This window comes from Triticum aestivum, chromosome 1A (assembly GCF_018294505.1).
Source record: "Triticum aestivum cultivar Chinese Spring chromosome 1A, IWGSC CS RefSeq v2.1, whole genome shotgun sequence".
In the NCBI taxonomy this organism is placed as follows: Eukaryota; Viridiplantae; Streptophyta; class Magnoliopsida; order Poales; family Poaceae; genus Triticum; species Triticum aestivum.
The window spans coordinates 589,685,712-589,707,676 of NC_057794.1; the positions used below are offsets into that span (position 1 = coordinate 589,685,712).

The following is a 21,965-nucleotide window of genomic DNA, read 5'->3' on the forward strand; positions in this document are numbered from 1 at the left end:
GCTTTAAATGAGATTGGATCAACCTCCATTTGAATTTCACTAACATAGACTTTATAGTAATCAGAAGTATCTGATTTTCTCATTCCTTGAGACCATCAGTGTCTCAGGTACTGACACTTCTTTCATATGGGGATGTTGTTGCTCTGTCATTGCAAGAGGCAAACTAATTCTATAGTCTTTCATTTCCAAGAAGAAATAGGTTTTGCAGGGACCTGTATCACAAGATCCATGTTTACTCATTCATCCTTTATAGAGCTAACAACATGTGTTGTATAGGTCATACAACATGCTCCCCCAGATTACTCCATCTTCACTAAAAATGGCGTATCTTTAAACTTTATAATTTGGGTTTATTCTGTTAAAACTTTCTTCTTTATGGCACTTTAAGCATCGTCTTAGTATTCCTTACTCTTCTTTCGGAACTGTAAAAGATCTATAAATACAACTATTTCTTTTCTTTAGGGGTATTAATATGACCGTCGTACTCCCCCAGACGATCACATTCTTCGTCACATTATCTAAAGTATAGGGGAGTTTCATCATTCTTAATTTATCTCATATATCTTTCTCCCTCTCGAAATGTGGCAAGAACTTTTCTGCCACAATTTCGAAAACCATTGATAACTCTTGTGAATTGAGGAAACTTCGATTATCTACTTCATTCATCATATTACTTCATACGAAATGAAGTTATCTCTTCATACAAAATGAAGTTATCTTTTAACTAGTATGGGAGTACTTTTTCCTCATTCCATTTCAGAAACTCAACAGAGTTCTTTATCATGAGTACTTTTGCAAGTCACACTTGCATATCATTCTTATCTTTAGGTTCGTCTGTAACTTTTATTCTCTTTGAATTTATTGAGTGCTTAATGACCATTACACATAAGGTGTACGGTCGATACTAGGAAAGCATAATAGCTACTCCATACTTTTCTCCCAGAGTGGGACACATTAAAAGCACATGAGTCATCATATCTTTCTCATGTCATACAGGATAAGTCCTTTGCCAAAATTTCTCCTACCATACAGGATTTTTGACATAATACTATATCAACTTTACCCAGTTACGCAAGTATTTTCCCAGACTTTTCCCGCCATGCGGGTTTTATCATAATCAACTTTTCCTGCTATGCAGGTAATTCCCTGTAAGGGACATAAATGCCAGAATTGGCTCTTTTGACCGCATATTCAATCATCAAACTCAGAAATAAATCCGAACGCTCTTTGACACACATGCTTGATCCGACATTGGTCAAATTAAACACGCATGTTGCTTGTTTCATCTCAAATCATGTTGATTGAAAAAACTACTTCATAGAGAGTACATGAAATACATTCGTCAACCATCACTCTCAATGATCTATCTTTTTTCTTTTCTTGAATTAATATCCAATAATTCTTTTCTTTTGAAGTCATTCTTTAGAGAGAAGATACTCCCTTACGTTATGACCTTTCTTGGTCATCTTTCGGGTCACGAGTACCCAGCCAGTCGCTTTCACGAATGAAAGCATGGAAAACTTTTAGTCTGAGAAAACTTAGCCAATAATAAAAAATAATGAGCATAGAAATAACCCTACGTTGGTCTGGTTAAAAAATATGCACATTAAACTTTTTTCAAACTTTCTTTTTATATTCTAAATCACCGTTGTGGCAGTATTAGAATAAAACATCATCCTACATTAATTCCATATCACCGTTGGGCAGAAATGGAAATAATGCATATGACTCATAAACAATGTGATGATAGTATTTCTATTAAACAACTTTGCTAAGAAATCATCATCTTCATCAACTTTATTGCAGCGGGAACAAGAAATATACATTTCTCTAGCTGAAGAGCATTTCTTGATCTTTATTTGTTCTATGAAAATTGATCACTTTGATACAAAATTTATCAGATATTTGAGATTTGAATATAAGACTCATAGAATTATAGTACTGTTATCATCAATGTCGGTTAGAAAATAACAATACCATATTTTAATTTTAAAGCAAATATCTTTCTTTTGTCATAGCGAAAACTATCTGAATTTGATTTCACCCACAGGGAGAAAACATTGCAAAGAACTGTTTTGCCAATTAAATTTTCCCGTTGGTTCCAATTTAATTGGTGGATAAAACATTTACTTTGCAGCAGGAACTTTATAATATTCTATTCATAAATAATTCTGTACTCTTTTACTCTCTATGCAATATTAACCGGTTGGTTCAAAATTGTATTAGAGAAGCAACCATTTAATATTTTACTTTAGTTCTATTCACTTCTAAAAGAGCACTTTTATTTTTATTTGCAGCGGAAACATGAATAGAAAATTCATGAACTTTTTCTTTTTACAAAAACTTTTCTTTCACTGAAAAAATCATGAACTTTATTATTTTCTTTATAAAATTCATGAACAATTCTTTTTCTGAAAATTTTCTATTTTCATTTTCAGAAACTTTTTCTATTTACTTTTCTATTTTCTAAACAAAGAATTTCGTTGAAAATTTTGCATAGAAAAATTATCTGAAATTTGCCCAAAACTTGGACAGAAAACAGAAGAAAAAAAGGTACTGTATCTATCGCCCACGCGACGCGGACGCAGCCCACCGGGAGCGAGCGATGCGGCCCACGGCCAGCAGCAAGTGCCAGCGCTGGCGGCCTGGTCAAAGGGCCAGGGGCACCCTTCTCTTTCGACCCAGTGGCCCGGGTGGAGCTAGGGTTTTGATCTCTACCGTTCGATTGGATCGGACGAGGCAGCGGTTGTTTTGCTCGAACAAAACGGGGCAGCTGCCCCCGACTGAAAACACTAGCGCCCCATTCTCTCGATCTCCTCTCTCTCCTATCGACACACTCTCTCTTTCCCGTAGCGGAAACAAGGGCAGTGCCCCAGCCGCCCGGCCCGGCCGCCGGCGGAAGCCACCGCGCCGCGCGCGCCTCCTCTCCCTTACCCCTTCTCTTTTGCAGAAAGGACTAGGCGCGAGCCCCTCCTCTGATATGTCGCTCTGTCCCGCACGCCTGGGCATCGCGATGGCCCGAGCGCCACCGTGCCGCGCTGCACGACGCCTCCCTTCCTTTCATGTGGCAGAGAGAGAGGGTCGGGCTTGCGCCCTCCTCTGCTCCACTTGCGCCTCGACGGCGCGTGCATCTCTGTCGGAGTAGCGGCTGGGCACGGCTGCGCTGGCCGCCGGCGTCGACAGCAAACCACCGCGGCGCTCGATCCCCTCCCTATTTCCCTTTCTTTTCTGCTTTTTCTCCCTCCACCACCATATAAGGCTTCGAGTAGTGGAGATTTAGGGAAGAATAACGCCCCTCTGGCCTCCTTGCTGGCATGTGTGTGCACCCGTAGATGGGTGCACCGCCGTCAAGCGGTTCAGTGGCGACGCCCTGTTTCGGCGACCGCGTGGTCTCTTTGCCCCAAAAAGGGAGTGGTATTCTTCTTCTCGATGCCTCGGCTTGCCGATGCGCATCGAGATCGAGAGGAACGACGCGGCCATGACGCCGGCGCTCTGTGCCGGCGGGCCCAAGGCCCTGTTCCGGTGATCTTTGCCCTGTCTAGGGTTCTACGGGAGGGGGAAAGATTTTCTTTTGTGTTCTTTTCTACTGAAAATACTAAACCAAACCTGGCTCTGATACCATTGATAGATCTGTGGATTGTATAGGCTTAGGGATTTGCAGTAGTACTACCTTATCCTTGTATCGATGAGCCCGATGGGGTGGCCATGGTGGATGGTGGCGGTGGTGGCAGAGAGTGGATGAAGTGGTGGCGGCGCTTCCCATCAGCAGTGCACTAACCCTAGATCGGTAGGGGATGTAGGTGGAGCGTACGGCGTTGCGACGAACCTCGTGTTGCGAGCCACCGGCCCCCAACTCTTTATATAGTGCAGGTGACAGGGGCCCGTCACCCATAGTGGGTTGAGCGCCCCCGATCAGGGCGCGGATCTAAGGGGCCGTTGGGCCCACATGGTGGAGATCATCCTAACAAATACAACATATCAGATACAGAGTGTAGCATCTGACATGCTCAAGAAGTTCATGCAACATAGAGAGAAACCCAGAAATGAACTACGACAAGCAACCACCACCAAGAACTTAGCACCGATCACCACTAGGTCAGACCGAGAAGGAGCATGACCTAGCACTGTTGGATTAATCAATAGGAGAACCGACACTGAGAAGACGTAGAGAAGAAGTCACTAGCTTGCGCTTCAATCACTCTACAACCATCGTCAAAGGGCTCCCCACCGCCTAGACATGTCATGAAAAAGAGAGCTGGAGAGGGGCGCTGGCTAGGGTTGGGCTCCCTGGTCGTCACGGGGGACAACACGTGAGAGGTGCCGACTTCCCGTTTTCTGACCTTCAACTTCCTCAACCTTTTCGACCACCATATGCCGATCTGCTCTGCTCGAGCACCACGGTGGCGCGACGTCGAGAGGCAGGCAAGAGGATGGCGATGGAATAGAGGTTGTCCTCTTGGAGGAAGGGGTGGGAGGTCGGCCGCAACAGAGGATTCCAGCCGGCCGGCTGGCTGTGTACTGGGAGATTTGGGGGAGACCCAAGTTTTTCTTTTATTCCATGTTTTGCGTTCATGCCCGGAAAATCCTGTTTTTAAAAAAATCTCAGGCATTCTGATTTTTGAATGTTCAAGGCAGATTTTGGATTAAAAATTATTTAGCATCAAAATATGTTACATTTTTTTGAACACACACGCAGACGCTCATACATACGGACCTACACTCTCCCCTATAAACGCACGCATGCACAACCTTCCTCTATGAGCACCTCTGTGTACTTAAGTTCCTTTTGTTCTAGTGAGCAGCACGCATGGGTACCATTAGAAGGTCGCGATTTCAACTGGATGGTACAGCCGCACTGTGACAATTTTTTTTTTCCAGTTAAGCTTGAATAATGAAAAAAACAGTTCGCGAAATGGGGAGTCTAGGCCAAGTGCATGGTTCTTGAAGTATATGCATGCGGAGCTTGTTTGACCATTACTCGCTTGTTTAAATTGAAAAAACTGATTTTGTTTCGGATGGTCCTCAAATTTCTCAAGGTTCGCTAATTTTATTGGAAACTAGCCGTTTCCAAAAATCTCGGCCAGGAAAAACAAATCCCTGGGGAGACTACGTGCCATGTCGAGACCTCTTAATTGGCGCCTTTAGCGACCGAACAGTAACTAGCACTCTGGCGAGCCGTGGCCCATCTATATTGTTCGCTTGCGACCCAGCTATCTCCTTCGCTTGTTAGGAAATATGAATTTCGTTCGCTCGGTCACTCATCGCCAGCAGCTAGCATGTAGATAGGGGGTTGGGGGATGTGGTCATTCTATACTCTAGAAAATTCTTGAAATTTGCAAAAAATCATGGATTAAACAAAAAAATCAGAAAAAAACAAATTAGTATTTAAAAAAATGTATGTGAGCTCAAAAACGTTCACGAATTTGCAAAATAAAATACTCCCTCTGTCCTATAATGTAAGATGGTTTTGACTCTAGTGTAGTGTCAAGGAACATCTTACATTATAGGACGGAGGCAGTAGTAAATTTCTAATTATTCTGAGTTAGGAAAAAAACTCACAAAATTTTTAATATTACATCACAAAATTAAATAAAAAATTCACGAATTTGAGAAAGTTAACATAATTTAAGAAATTTTTTGAATTTGTAAAGAATTCAAAATTTTGAATAATCTTTTTTAGAAATTTCTAAAAAGTTCAGAAACTGTTTTAAAAAGTTTGCAAATTTCTAATACGTGAACAAATCTGAAAAAAGGTCATGAATTTGAGAGAAGTTCACAATTATTTCTAAAAGCTCGAATTTTAAAAAAGTTCAAAATTTTAGGGTTAGCTTATTTGCGTCCTGGTTGTTTCAAGACTGGCCTGCAGCGTGCCTGTGATATGCATGGGAGCTGTTTGGTCCGATTCATGGAAAGAGTAGCAGTTGCCTGGCCTGAATAACCAAACATCTTCATTAGCCTACCAGGCTTCGGATTTCCCACGCCTGGGCACAGGCTAACAACTGCCTGGCGCCTAATGGGGATTCGTGCCAGCCAATACCTTCCTTTCTTTTGCTTTTCTGCTGTAATTTATTTCTTGATACTAGTACATCCAGGCCAGGCAGTAACCAAACACATGTCCTCCTGATCAGGCACGAAAGATCAAATTCTTAGGCAGAGTACAGGCGGCTATAGCCCGCAAAAAAAAAAGAGTACAGACAGCTATATTCTTCAGGCACGGTCTCCAGGCTAGTAAACGCTTTAAATTAAAATTTCACGAAGTTAGAGCATCTCCAATAGATGGTTCAAATTTTGACGGTCCAAAACCGGAGATTTAAAATTTGGACCGTCAAAAAATGCATTTTGGAGCTCCGAAAAAAGGTCAACTACAATAGATGGTCCAAATTCATGGTCCAAAAGAGCAACTCCAATAGATGGTCCAAATTCATGGTCCAAAACCGGCCAGCAGCCGTGCGGCTGCTGTTCAGCCGCTGTCTAGCCATTGTACAGCCGCACATATTGCATAAAACATGTTTTAAAACAATATAAAAATTTTCATGTCCACAATATCAAATTATTACATAGTTCTTCAGATCCAGGAGATGAAATGCAACACAAATAAAACATAGTTTTGCACAATACAATGCACACAACCACCGTCAAACATACTATCCAATCCCAAGTTAAATCATCAAGTTTCGTCATTTTTTTACATTGGGGAATTCCGTCGAACACCTTGTGCGCGCGGTGGAAGAAAATGGCCGCAGGTTGGATTGACTGTTGCGGACGGCTGCGGTCAGCTCCGGACGGCGGCGCTGATAAGAAATGAGCTTGGAGGCCGGCCAAGAGGAGCTCGGCGGGCGGCGAAGAATGGTTCGGCAGCCGGGCGGAGGGCTTGGTGCGGCGGTCGTGCGGCCGGCGCAACGGCCGTGGACAGGCTCACGGCCGACGGGGAGGAGGTCGGCGGCAGCCTAAGACCCGGCGGAGGCCTACCGCGGCAGCCGGACCGCCAGAGGCGCCGAATCCCGCGCCAGTTGCCTCCCGATTCGGCGGCGTCCGGGCGGCTACGAGCCGGCTACCGGCGAGGGAGGCGACGGGGCCGACGGCGGCGGAGGGCGGCGGCGGGGATGCGGGGTGGTGGCGGCGCTGACAGCGAGATTTTGGCGGTCGCGGCGGCGGATTCCGGTCGGCTGGTCTACAGACGGGTGTTGGCTGGAAAGGAAAGAAGTGGCAGTTGGGTGTTCGCGGGAGGCGGCTGGTTTTGGACCAGATGCACCTCGTGATGTAAATCTGCACCCCAAGGTGTTGTATTTTACATCACGAGAAGGCCGCGGTTTAAATTTTTTTTGAATATGGACCGTGTGTTGAAGCAGCGTTTTTTGCCCCAGACGATTCAAAAGTTAGATACTTTTACATTTGGATCATATATTGGATATGTTCTTAGGAACTCCAAAATTCACAATGATAATTCAGGAATTTTCAAAATTCACAAAAATTAAAAACAATTCACGTCCTGCCAAAAGGCTGCCTCAGGGCATTTACAACGCTGGATGCTAGAGGCAGACGCTAGGATTGATTTCCTCCCCGTTTAGCGGTTGTGTTGTTAAATCCTGGTGTCAAACGTAGCATCGATGCCAAAGCATGCGCCGAGCGCTTGGCTAGTTTTGTTCCTGCAGGAAGCGTGCAGTTGCTTGATTAGCGCCTATAAATTAGCATCCGCCGTTGGAAGATAAGGCGCTTAAGTGTATTTTAATTTTTATAATATTTATTTATTCCTTCATAAGCGTCTATTGAGGCGTCTAGCATTGTAGATGCCCTCATGCAGCAGGCGCTATTTTGCGGCTTTGTTTGATCGGGCGCAGCGCACCGCGACCAGGCTATGAATGTGTGTTTCTTTAGGAAAAACTGAAGAAAAAAACTCGGCTTTGGTCCCTGTGGCCATTTGACAACCAGTGATTCACTTGAATGTTAGTTCTGCATGGATTCAAGTACGAACTGTCGAGTCGACGCTTCGACTTGCGCTTCAAACAGGCTGATTGACTTGGTATCAGCTAGTGCAAGACCCGATAGGGCCTCCTGATCAATGAAAGGTCTCGGACTATTAAAACCATTCAGCTATGCATCAAAGGCGATAGCTCACGATAGCCACGTCGTTTGCTTTTGTTTCGCTGGTAGGCTTTCCTCCCCATACATGCTTCTTCCTTTTTTGTCTCTTTGTCTCTTTCGTTTTTCCTCCTCTCAACTAGGTTGCGGCAGCCGCCGCCGCCACCGCCGCCGCCCCATCGCCCCTCTGGCGCTGCCGACCGGAGAAAGGCCTGCTTCTCCTCAGGGTCTTCACTTTTGTGGCTAATCTGATAGGAAGGGCGGCGCTGCTCCTCCCCGACAGCAAGGCGGGTGTCCCGTGCGCTCGCCAGCAAGGGAGAGGCTGCCACCTCTCCTCACCTCCTCCCAGGTTCCCAGCTCGAGCGCCACCATGAGCTCACTGGAGACCAGCGCGGCCGTGCCGCCCGCCGACTCGGAGCCGCCGCCGCCACCGCCGTGGGAGCCCGTCGGCGGGGTGCGCGTCGATCTGCCGCCCAACCCGGAGGACGCGCTCGAGGTGTTCGTCGACGGCTATACCGTGCGGATCCCCAATGGCTTCTCCGTTCTCCAGGTCTGCGAGGTAATGGCATCGACATCCCGCGCTTCTGCTACCACTACCACCTCTCCATCCAAGCATGCGAGCCTCCCCCTCCGAGGTCCTGGCTGCCGGCCTCCTAGCATGGTGGACCTCCCCAATCTTCATTCTCTGATTTAGAGGCTGCAGCTTCCGACACCCCGATCTTCTGCAGTGGCTGGCGGTCGTGTTAACTCACTGCTTATATCTCGTCCATCTCCAAGCCTCCAATATGGTAAGTCCTCAATTCCTCTTCCTCAGTTCCTCATGTTGTCAATCTATCGTGGTTAGATTGAGTTTCAAAAAGGAAAAGCCTTGTGTTGATTGAGATTCAAAATGAAATGGAAAAAGCTTGGTTCAATTTTGGTTGACGTGGTTCCTTACATGTATTCATGGGCAGATATAACTTAAATGTATGTTTTTTTACAATAACAGGCTAGCAAGATATGTTTATCAGGATCAGTGCCTAATATGCACTATGGATGTTTAAATTTGATTGCCGCTGGGTGCTGTAGCATGTAGACTGAAGTCTGAAATGTTGTTCTTATGTATTTTGGGTGACGAATTTGATGCTTATGTTAAATTTTTGGGGGTTTCTTGGGGGAAGAAAATAGTGGAAGTTAATTTATTGGCATCAGTTAGCAGTTAGCACTGCTGGTTTAGGATCTTCATCGTGAACGTCTTTAGCTAATGGCTTTGCTATTTGATCATGGGGAGAGTGCCAGAGAGCATAATATTAGGCTTCTTCTTGGGATAATAATAGTAACATGAGTTTGATCTTATTTGCATGGCAAATGATGAGTGCAAGGAAGGAAAGGTGCACATGATCAACGCTGAAGATGTCTTCGAGGCGCTCTATGAGATTGAGTTCCCAGAGTTTGTTGAGCCCCTGAGAACTGCATTGTAAGGTCAGTGTTGTTGTCTACTTGTCTCCATTCTGTTAGTCTGTTACTCTTGCTCAGTTGTGTCCAGCAAAGATACATTCTTTGGGTTTAGATGCTGCATGGATAAGTAACTCTATGTGACAATGCAAATGAAGGTGAAGTGGCAAAGTCCGTAAATTATTAGTGAGAATCTGGGAGCATAAATAGATAGAAGTTGCTAACAACAATGGAATTTTATTGTCTCTTTATATCCTTATGAACGAGGGGTTGTGTGAATTTTGAAATTCCTTTGGCTGTAGAGAATAGCTATTGTATTTACACACAATTGTTATAAAATGGGAGAATAAATAAATAGTGAACAACAATGCAATTCTATTGGCTCTATATCCTTATGAATGTGGTATTACATTAATTTCGGATTCCTTCGCCTGTGCCGAGTAGCTTTTGTATTAGGACACAATTGTGATAAAAGAACATTCAGATTTATTCTATTCCACTCAACTCTTTCTGCAATTTCAAAAGCAAAAAATGAAGCCTGGAGCATAATGGAGGAAACTAGATAAAAAACAGTACCGCAGGAGCAAAACGGCGCAACGGATGATGCCAACGTGGATGAAGATTAACTTCTTTGACCTTGTGGTAGGCTGAATCTGAATCACATTAATGGGTGACCTTTCTCGTGATCCTTTTTCTGAAACCATTAGACAATGACTTAGGCTGACATTTTGATAGTTGTGTAAGCTGAAACATGATGCTAAGCTGAACAATTACTGTCTTTTTTCTTTGCGTGAGATCACATTTTGGTAGTTGCAAAGCCTAAACCATGATGCTTTTTGTTGCTTCTGTAGTCTCTAAGGAAGTTGTAAGATAATGTACTTAAGCTAAGTTTCTTCTGTTTCAACAAAACACAGGTTGGTAGTTGCATAACTTGAACCATGATGCTTTCTTGGCCACTGCTGTAGTCTCTAATGGAATTGTGAGATAATTTAGTTAAGATAATCTCATTGGTCTGCACTCTCAAAAAATCAGAAGAGCCATTTAGAAAAAGGCAGGGTACTATTATACATTGGTCATGTAATGTACAGATTAAGACGACAACTAACAAAAAGTATAATTGCGACACTTCAGACTTGCAGAGTTTTTTGTTGTTGAAATTTTGTCCACATGAGGCCGTCCTCCTCTCTGGTTTTGCTGATTCCGACGGCGTCGGCTAGACCTACAGGTTCTCTCCCTCTCACCCTGATCTGCACTTCCTGTGAGTTCCCTTTTATTTCGTCTCTCATCATCTCCACATGATTCTCGCATATCGTTGTATTAGCTTGAGTTTGTGGTACCTGCAATTTATACCGAAACTTAATCTTGAGGCCAGCATTCCATGCCCTTTTCACTTGAGCTGATTTACCGCTTAATATTTGATGCGTCATGCATTCTTTTGATTGAAATATATATTTTTTATGACGCCATTGGCAATTCAGTACCAATAATAGGAATTTACTTTGCAGGATATCTGTGGCATTTGTTCTTATTAGGGTGTCAATGCTGGCGATGAAAAGATTATTAATGCTCTTATTTGGGTGTCAATGCTGGAAGCTGCTCATGAGAAATGTAACTTGAAGGTCCTCTGCAGTGCTATATTTTTAGAACTTTGGTTTTAATTAAGAACAATAGGAAGTGATTCCATGCTTGTACTTGACTTCATGTGCTTCCTTGGACTTGATATCTCCTGTTTTTATTGTGAGAGTAATTAGTCGCATTATATATAACAAGGAATTCTACGAACCATGTAAAAGGCATAATGACAAATTGAGTACATATCTATCTGAATTGTTTTGGACACTAATGTTGTTTCTAAGGTTACATCTTCACCATCAGTCTTATCAAAGACAGGTTTCCTGTCAACTAGATACTTTTAACTTCTATAGATTATATCATGGTCGCAGAGAATAACTTCAATAATTATATCTTGTATTCATGGGTATTTTTGTCCTCCTTTCATCTTCTTGGCTGAAAATCATTTATAGTTGTGTAAAATGCTTGATTTTACCCCCTTTCTTGCGAAAAATGGTTTGCTTGCAGAATCTGCCCATTATTAAGAAAATGTCTTATGTTGATAGGTAAGTTCAAAGTTAGTTAGAGATATATCATTGCTACCTTTCCCTCCTTGTACACCTCCTTTGATTTTGCATCCTGTTACAGTTGTTGTTTAAATTTTGTAGCATGTTGACTTATACTGTTATACAATACAAGACATACTTACCGAAGATTTGATACACATGAGCTAATTGTGTGACCTCTTCCCTAACATTTTGACACACACAAGCTAATTCTGTAGCAGGAGCTAATTCTGTAGGATGACCTCTTCCCTAACATTTTGATACAAATGTTCACTTTCAGGTATAATATATCTATTCAATGTCGAGCCTCTGTCCCCCTCTTCCAAAAGTTTGCTTGATCGCGCCCGCGCCATGGCCGCCGAGCTCCTTTTTGCTCCACCCGCCAACCAGATCGGCCGATGAGGCGGATTGCCTCGAGGAGGTGGACCATGGAGGCAAGGAGGTCATCCATGGTGTGTGCATCCCCGACATTCGCTCATATTTTCCTCCTCCGCTTCACGGACGCCGGGGACTCGGGCATGGCCGCCGCCACACCCCCGCTCCCGCTGACCTTGAACTGGCGGTTCTGTTTCAGTTTTGCGTTGTCTGATTTTGGTTCTGAGGATTCTTGACTAACCTGAATTCACTTCTTCCAGGGGGTGACAGTCAGCTGCGTGACATGAATTTTGACACTGTATGAGAGTCATCCTTTGCAACAACTGATAGCTATATTCTTGATACTAATCTATTACTATATAAACAACATGAATGGATCAAATCAAAATCTTCCTTCAAGAGTAAATGGTGCTTCTGTTGCATCTTGTGAAAACAACAATTACAGTATTGATAAAGAAACCAACTCATCTGAGATTAAATCAGCAAATAAGGTAGCATGTCCTCTAATTAGGTTTTTGTTCTCCAAGTTTCTTTCAGTCAATTCTTTACCTTGTGCTTTCAGGTTTCAAACAATATTTATGGTTGTTCGGATGAAAAGAATTGGCGAGCATGATTTTCCTTGTCCTCTCAATAAATATGATACAACAACCGAATAATTGTGCTCGTGAAACAAGAAAATGACCAAAAGCTAGCATCACAGTTTATGAACCTGACATGGGTGTCTATTTAACTTCTGATATGAGTTCTTTTGTTCGGCTATATTCTTCTGCAACAATCACTATAGGAACAAATCATCTTGTTCTTCTTTTGGAAAGTTATATGGTCAACTGGTGCATATTTATTGATCTTTCAATTTGTTACCAGATACTTATGCCACTTCCGGCAAATCGTTTTCCGAAACTGAATCAAGTGAGATCAATACTAAGTACAAGAAGAAAAGAATTCCATCGGTTTCTACATCATTACTACTTTTACTGGGTGAGAAAGCAGCAAGTGTTCCTTTCATGCCATTTTTTTTTGCTTCCCATATTGTGGACTACTTTATTTCAGCACAAACATTAGTTATTAACATCAACTTTTCCCATGTATTTTAAAACTAATTGATTTCCCTTCATCAAAAGCGGACAATTGAGGGCTCTTCTATTATCAAGCTGCTCATGTTTTGTGCCAAGAGTTGCAAGTTAACTTATTAATAATTGGATACGGGCATATCTTAGATTTTGAGATTGGACAAAATACTGAATCAAATGGTAACTAGAGGAAAACAATTGCTCCAGATACATCATTTTTTTCTTCACCTCATCTGGTCTTTCTCTGAGATGGCGTTGTCAAGATTACTCTTGCGCTGTTTTTCTAGATCTTGCTATTTCTCTGCTTCTGTGCATGAACCAAAACATGTCCAGTATTTTGCATGCCTTTGCTTGCTACACTAATATGCAGGTTTTGTGAAATGATGAGCAAGACCTCTTCTTTTCAAAGTATATGCTAGAGAGTACTCATTGAATTTATAAAGATGAAGTGTTTGTAAAATTGCTTAATATCTTATGTCTTGCTTGTGCAGTTGAGGATGGTTCGGAGGGCACCAGGAGAGAGATCGTATCATATTTCCTGTCAGCTGTGCTCTGGATCTTCTTCTATTCATATAAGTAACAACACATTCCTATGAAGGAATTCATATAGCTTACATTTCATTGCATCTCCTCTGTCATTTTTAATTGGTTATATGCATGTGTTGTTGCAGAAAATTGTTTCTAAGACAGGCCGGTTACTAATTGAAGCAGAGTTCTTGCTTGATAATTGATGGTGATGGTGTTATATTTTTAACCACTTCCGCTTATCTACACTGTCACGTTAATAACTACATCAGCTTGGTTAGTGCGCACAGCAATGCCTCAAGAGGCGCCACCAGGTGGCGCCCCAGCCACTAGTGATGTATAAGCTCCACCTGCGGGGAAGTCTCACGGTAGCTTAGTATCGGTCAAGAATTTGTGTGAAGCTTGATTCATAGAAAACTTATTATTCAAGGCTTAGTCTACTGTTTAAGTTGCTTACTAGTGTAGCATAGAGTTCTAGGTGAAACTTCAACTTAGCAGTCTCTATTGCAGTACCGGTATATAAAACAATGTTTCGGAAGTAAAGGCAAATTTTATGTGCCTCTAGGATCTGGTGGGGGGATTGCTGAAATTTAGTCTATTTTTAAGCCAACCCAATAGCATTTTTAGAAATTTCTAATAAATCCTAGAGGTCCACTTAGCCCATTCGTGCAAGGCAAGGGTCAGACTAAAGTTTAGTCCCACATTGCTAGTTTGGTAGGAGTCGGACCTCCTTATAAGGGAGGTTGTTTCCCCACATGTATGAGTATGAGAATAAGAGGGACACTTCACGCGCGCTCCTCCTCCGTCGCCCGCTACGCCTCGCCGCGGGAATGAGCCGAGCCGATGTCTATATTTTTGCTGCGCACGATACGAAAGGTCAAACGAAAGCTGAAAAGATTTTTGCTACAGTAGAATTTGAATGCTAACGATGCATCCCTTGGGTGCTCCTCTCCATAGGAACACTTACATGGATCGGTGGCGACTAAGTGCAATGCCAAGAGCTGGTGCACCCACATGTTCAGATGCAGCACCGCACACCGAAAGGGGATCGCAAAGAAAAAGAACACGTACGTGAAGAGAGCGAACAGTCACATCCTTCCACGTACAAAGCTCGATCGTGCATGCATGTAGCAACTCACACTGGAAATAACAAAAAGAAAAGAGAAAAAGGATTCTACACAGTGCATGAAGTACTGCAGGAAGGAAGAGCGACGATGTATGACGCTGATGCGTTTTTGCCATTTCGGACGGTTGCGTCTCGTGCACGTGGGTCGTTCATTTTTCACCCCCACGTACGCGCTTACGGCCAACAATCAACATTTCACCACCAGCAGCAGAAAAGGGACTAGCAATGTCTTCATAGCTTTATTCGATGTATCATCTGATCTAATGTGACGTGCATGTTGAAGACATGAGTTGTGCTTACAATGAGTTACACATAGCTTTATTCTTTTTTTTGCGGGGAAAAGAGATTAAATTAAACTGGGGTGTGAGTACAATCAGCACAAATCGCCTCAGTGATTTCTGGAGGGTAGTTTCTAAGCCAAACGGCTGTTCTGCCTTGTACTCTTCCTAGTCTAGCCAGCTCGCGACTTGCCTTGTTAGCATCACAGCTGATTTGAACTATCTGGATATCTCTTTCCCTGATGAGCTCCCGAATCACACTAATCCTTGATGCATAGATGGACACATTCGGACTTCTCACATCCAATAGCTTGATGGCCTCCGCACAGTCTGATTCTAGAGTGAAGGCGTTCGGAGTCCAGTGCAGCGCGAGGGCGAGGCCCTCCTTCATCGCTGCAAGCTCCGAGTCGAGTGCATCGATGCCAACACGTATCTGCCGGCTTGCCGCGAAGATCACGGCTCCCGTGTAGTCGCGGAGAATCATACCTGCGCCTGCTGTTCCATCATTTGCATATGCCCCATCAACATTCAGCTTCATTCTCCCTTCCTCAGGCGGCTGCCACTTCTTCCTGATTTTCTTTCGGCCATCTCCCATATGCTTGTCTTGGTTACTCACTGATATGTATGACACTGTTTCCTTTCCTTTCACTACGTCTGCTGTTGGATGTTGCTTTATATACATCAGCGTGTCCATATAACTACACAGAAATCTGCGGGAGCTCTCAGCTAGCGGAGCCGGCTTATTATGCGTAAGTTCATTGTGGACATGCCAAATCCTCCACAAAAGCATTAGCAGCAGCGAACGTTGGGTCTCAGTTTGTCTCGCAAGGATCTGCAATAGCCATTCATGTCCATCCGGCCGCACCATGTCATCCCTCGGCAGGTCCCAAACTTCACGCATCACCTCCCAGAGCAGCCGCGCGTGGGTGCAACGAACTAGCGCATGGAAAGTATCTTCATCTTCCCTCCCACAGATGCGACATGTTGCATCATGTGTCATATGTCGTGTTTTCATGTTCACTTCTGTTGCCAGAATATTTGAGGCTACCTTCCATGCAAAGACGCGTACCTTTGGGGGTACTAGACACTGCCATATCAAGCGCCATACAGGCCGCTCACCATCTGGTCGGCTGCTAGTAGCTCCAACCCCTTGCTGGTTCATTTGTAGCTGGAGCGCGAGGCGATAGGCGCTGCGGACAGAGAAAATTCCCAGTTTATCTGGTTGCCAGGCCAGAAAGTCTTGTTCATTCCTCAGTGATGGTCTGATCTTTATTATCTCCGCAACATCCATTGAAAGGAAATATTGGTTTAGCAGTTGCATATTCCAATTGCCATTGGGTTCTAGAAAGTCAGCTACCCATCTCAATCTGCATCGTCGCTGCTGTGTTACAGGTCTCAGACTCCATGCTCTTGGTATCCAAGGGTCTCGCCACACTCGGATACTTGCTCCGTTGCCTACACGCCAAATGATTCCCTGTTTCAGCAGTTGCAGCCCATACTCAATGGCATGCCAGGTCGATGATGCGTTGCCTGTAAAGACAGTATCAATCAAATTGCCATTAGGGTAATATTTTGCTTTTAGTACACGTGCACAAAGGGAATCAGGGTACTGGAGGAGGCGCCAAGCTTGTCGCGCCAGGAGAGCTTGGTTGAACAAACACATATCTTTAAAGCCCATGCCCCCTTGGTCTTTCGGTCGTGTTAGTCTATCCCACGCCATCCAATGAATTTTCCTTTTTCCATCCTCTGCACCCCACCAATAATTTCGGATCAATTTCTCTACATCATCACATAGACCAAATGGTAGCTTAAAAACTCCCATGACATATACCGGCAAGGCTTGAGCCACTGATTTTATCTTTACCTCCCTTCCAGCTGAAGATAGGTCATTATCACCCCCTTGCATTAACCTCTTTGTTGTCGTTGATTGTAGATTTTGAAACTTATTCTTAGTCATTCTGCCCTCAGGAGTTGGCAGCCCCAGGTACTTGGGCTCAAACACCTCATTTGTTACCTGCAAGGTATGCTTTACTTCCTCTCTAGTTTCTTGGTCACAAGAATCTCCAAAAAATATTGAGCATTTTCCTGGGTTAATAAGTTGTCCTGTACTAGTAGCAAATGTATCTAGTACATCTCGGATCCGGATGGCCTGCTCAGCATTAGCTTTGAAAAACAAAAGACTATCATCCGCAAAGAGCAAGTGTGAAATGCCTGGCGCTCTTCTGCATATTTTAACTGCTTCAATATTTTCATTCTGCACCTCACGTTGTAGTAGAGCCGAGAGGCCGTCGGCGACAAAGAGGAAAAGAAAGGGGGACAGAGGGCAACCTTGCCGGAGTCCACGGGAGGGTGAGAATGAATCCAGAAGAGCTCCATTAAATTTTACTGAATACCTCACTGTGGTCACACATGACATAATCCATCCGACCCACCGGTGAGCGAAGCCCATTCTGTGCATCGTTCTCCTTAAAAACTCCCAGTCCACCCTGTCATAAGCCTTAGATAGGTCTAGCTTATATGCACAGAAATTCTTATCCTCATTTGTATTATGCTCGATGAAGTGCAGACACTCAAAGGCAATCAAAGCATTATCAGTAATTAAACGTCCAGGCACAAATGCACTTTGGTTCTCAGATATCAGATCACCCAGGATTGGTCTAAGTCTATTTACCAGACACTTTGCCACTACCTTGTAGAGCACAGTGCAAAGACTTATAGGTCTGAAGTCCTTGAGGCATTCTGGTTGCTCAACTTTGGGTATAAGCACAATGGCCGTGTCATTAATGCCCTCTGGCATCCTCCCTGTCGCAAAGAATAATTTAACTGCATTAGTTACCTCAGATTGTAAAGTAGCCCAATTTCGTTGAAAAAACGAGCTGGGAATCCATCAACCCCCGGTGCCTTCAGAGGTCCGATTTGAAATAAGGCATCACCAATTTCCTCCTCTGTGAAGTCCTTGCATAACATGTCATTCATGTCAGCCGTCACCAATTCTTGAAAGAGGGGTACCAAATTATCAACATTCACATTGGGGTCACGGGTGAATAGCTCCTTAAAGAAGGATGTCGCCATTTGCTCCATGTCCGAGGGTGTATCCTTCCAAATTCCTTCAGCATCTTTTAGCCTGTTTATCCTGTTTTTTCGTGCACGCCACACAGCTCTTTGGTGGAAAAAATTTGTGTTGCGGTCCCCTTCTTTGAGCCAGCTTATACGGGATCTTTGCAACCATAGCATCTCTTCCCGATAGAGCAACTCGTTCATGTAATCTGTGACACGTCGCACCTCTCGTTGATCTGCACCTTCTTTGTGTAACCATTCCAACTCAGCTCTTGTTCTTTCTAGTTCTTTAAGAACGTTGCCAAACCTCCTTTTACTCCATCCTTGGAGGACATTCATGACCTTGTCCAGGCCCATGTGTATTGCTCCCAGGTCGTTCTTCCGGCCAGCCTCTGCCCATGCATTAGCTACCAGCTCCGGTAACTCCCCTGCTCGCTCCCATAGTATTTCGTAATGTCGGCTAGGTGCGCGGCACCTCTGAATATGCTCATGTTTTTCTTGTGCCAACCATACAAGCAGAGGACAGTGGTCTGAACATGGCGACACCAAGTGCACAACCCGTGCTTCTGTACAAATATTTCTCCATCTGTCGTCCGCTACTGCCCTATCGAGACGTACTTTAACATTGCGCTGCCCTCTCTGCTTATTGTCAAAGGTGAATGGCAAGCCAGAGAAGCCAATATCCCTCAGCTCACAAACAGCAAGTGCCTCTCTGAAAGCAACCATCTGATTCTCTGGGCGAGGAGTAGTCGAGAAATGCTCGAACTGCCATAGAGCTTCGTTAAAGTCTCCAACTAGAAACCAAGGTAAGTTTGATTTTTGTTTTAACTCCTGCAGCTTGCTCCACATATGGTGTCTATTCTCAGTTCTTGGTTCTCCATAAACGCAAGTCAGCCGCCAAAAGGGATCCTCCGGAGACACCCTCACATGGACATCAATATATCTATCACTAGTATCTTGGACTTGGACTTCAACGAACAAACTGTCATCCCAGTATAGTGCAAGTCCTCCACTATTTCCATTGCTACTTACACCGGTGAAGCCACGTAGGCCTAACCTTCGACAGTGCCGTCGCATCCTTTCTTTTCTTTGCCGTGTCTCACAGAGGAAAACAATTCGGGAGTCATTAGCCTTTATCAGGCCTTCCAGATCACGAATAGTAATGGCGTTCCACCCTCCGCGACAATTCCATGACAAGATATTTTAAGTTGCTGATCTGATTTCTAGAGATATCATCTCGAGGCAATTGTGCTGATGGCGGCGGTGTGATTAATCCGCGGGTATCCCTCAATCCAGCATCAGGTGAAACCCTTGAGAGTGGCTCCTGCCCCGTTGCCTTCCCGACAGGCTCGCTAGATGGCTTCGGGTGGGTGGCGTCCTCATCGGATGCCCCTTTTTCACCCCCACCGCCAACAAGGTCCGCCGGAGGAGTCGCTGGGACAGTCCCTTTGTTAGTTGAGGGATTCATGGTTGCTGGACTACTACGGACGCCTTTGATCAGAACCTGTGTTGACGAAGAGTGCTGTCGAATCGGCGAAACATCCCTAGGATTCGTGGTGAGGCCTCCGGGATCAAACTGCACACCTGACAGCCGGGATCTGCTTCGTCGATTCTCGCAGCACCTCAAGACTTCGGCAGGCCGGTCTTCCCCACTGGCAGGGTCGGACACATTCGCGATGATGGGCACGGCCGCGTGGGCGAACGTGGCGGTGGCCATGGCGGACTCAGCGGAGCGGGCGGCCGTAGCCGCAAGGGCGGACTCAGCCGCGCGGGCGGACGTAGCCGCAGGGGCGGACTGAGCCGCAACATATCCGTCCCGCGGACGGCGTCCACGTACGGAGCAAAAGCCAGCCTCGCTGGTAGTGGTGCTCCTTGGCAGCGGCGGCGGCGGCGGCGGCGGCCCGTCGCCCCGTTTCCGCCAAACCCTAGTCATAGGTGAACAGTATCCCTCAAGATATAGCTTAGACATAGCTTTATTCGGCTTAGCTTAGCTAGGAGTATTGCCCAAGCATGGATGGATGCTAGCTACCACCGTCCACCGATCACCCATTACTGTGAAGCCTCTCCTTTGAACAAGAAAGAAAAGGAGACCCTGCACCTTTGCTATATACGGTATATTGCTACACCCATTTGCGCAAAGCCACCAAATTATTTGCACCAATTCGGTTGCTCAGGGCCAAGCTTTACCATGCATGGTTCGTTTTCTTTTTTCTTTGCTACGTACTATGAATGCCATGCATGTACGGGGCTGCTTCTACGTGCCGTTGTATGGGTGGATGCTTTTTGGTTTGTTGCTGCGGATACAGGTGCTTGTTGTGGTTAGTGATGAATAGTGGCAGAAAAAGAAACTTGGTACGCAGGAGAGGCCTGGAGCTGCGCAATACGATAGACATTGGATGTTGGCGCGGAAAGTGCTTCATAAGCTTGCTGATCGAAAATCCATAGCACGAGAGGGTGCTGAAATTTTTATCATGTTGCTACAGGGTTGTAAAGGAGTGGGTGTTAAAGTACATACCTTGTATAGCTATAGCCTACCTCCATATCTTTCCGATTCTGTTCGGTTGTAGATTGATACGAGGAAATATGTTCCTTGGCTTCCAAGGCTCCAAGTAATCGTGATATATATACAGAGCTGATCGCCCCGATTGAGCGGCGTCTTCCCTCATCTCTCTTGCTCGTTTATAGTGGGGTGGTGTTTCCGTGTAATTGTGAGCTAATTAGAAGGAAGGAGTTGGTGGAGGAGTTTTTGTAAGTGTTTTACTTGGGCGTGAAATATATAGGAAACCTCCGGACACGTTATGCTACCGAAAATTTTGTATTGTTTGTAAGGAAACAAAAGCTTTAGGGTGTTTCATGCATGCAAAATGAAAGGGTTTTGAATGGAAGATTATGTCAATTATTTGTAGGTTGAGAAATGAAATATTCCCTGCTCAGCATGAAAGCTCTCACAGGCCCAAGTATGAGACGTAGGTGATGGTGATGGTGATCTCGAATCGAATCCATCGGGAGGACAAAGTCCTATATACGGACGGGCGCTACTAGGCGCCGGTGCACCGGCCCAATCTTTCGGCCGGTCCGCTGCTGGCCACCCGATCTAAAAGCTGCAAACTGTCAGATCGCGTGTCCTTTTCTTTTTCCTTCTCTATCTTTTTGCCTCACATGCACAAAAAAATACAACAAAACGCCATCCATCCTTGCCCGCGCGACCTCGAAGCTCCGCTGGCTCCTCGCCGTTCCCCGCTCGATGCTCGTCGGCACTCGACGATTGTAGCAAAAAATAGCAACACCAGTTTGAAAGCAAAACACATAGTTCCAGCAAATAACTAATATGGTTGCAACAAAACAATAATGTGGTTCCAGCAAAAATGATGTGTTTCCAGCTAAACACATTGATATGGTTCCAGCAAAAAACAAACATGATTCCAACAAAAAAACATATAGTTCCAGCAAAATATTGAAAAGGGGGTTTCCAACAAAAAAAACGATGCAGCAAAAAAAGTCATGGCGTCGCCATCGTAGCCGCTCCAACACCATCCTCGGCGATTGCAACAGGTCAAAAAGCTGGTTCCAGCAAAAATCCTATGCAGCAAAAAACATGGCACCCCGCCGTCGTGGTCGCCTAGCACTATCCTCTCCTGTTGCAGCAAATTGAGAAACTGATTCCAGCAAAAATTGGAAGTGTTTCCAGCAAAAATCAAAAAAGGCAGCAACTTACCGCAGCCCACCACCGTCGCCGCTCACCACCATCCTCGCCGGTTGAAGCAAATCCCCGCGTCGGTTGTAGCAAATCCCCACGCCGGTTCCAGCATCGCATCTCACCGGTCGAACGTGTTACCTCGGACATCGTCGCCGGTCAGTGGACGCAACAGGCTCCGCCGCAGGACGGCCGCTCCACGGCCTCGCA

General features: G+C 44.8%; 1 long non-coding RNA gene across 1 annotated transcript; it reads left to right on the forward strand.

Moving 5' to 3' along the window:
- Positions 1–10,687: 10,687 nt before the first annotated feature.
- Positions 10,688–12,039, forward strand: LOC123183040 (uncharacterized). The gene is made up of 3 exons (XR_006492415.1): positions 10,688–10,738; positions 11,019–11,132; positions 11,911–12,039. It is a non-coding gene; the product is annotated as an uncharacterized lncRNA (long non-coding RNA).
- The last annotated feature ends 9,926 nt before the right edge of the window (positions 12,040–21,965 follow it).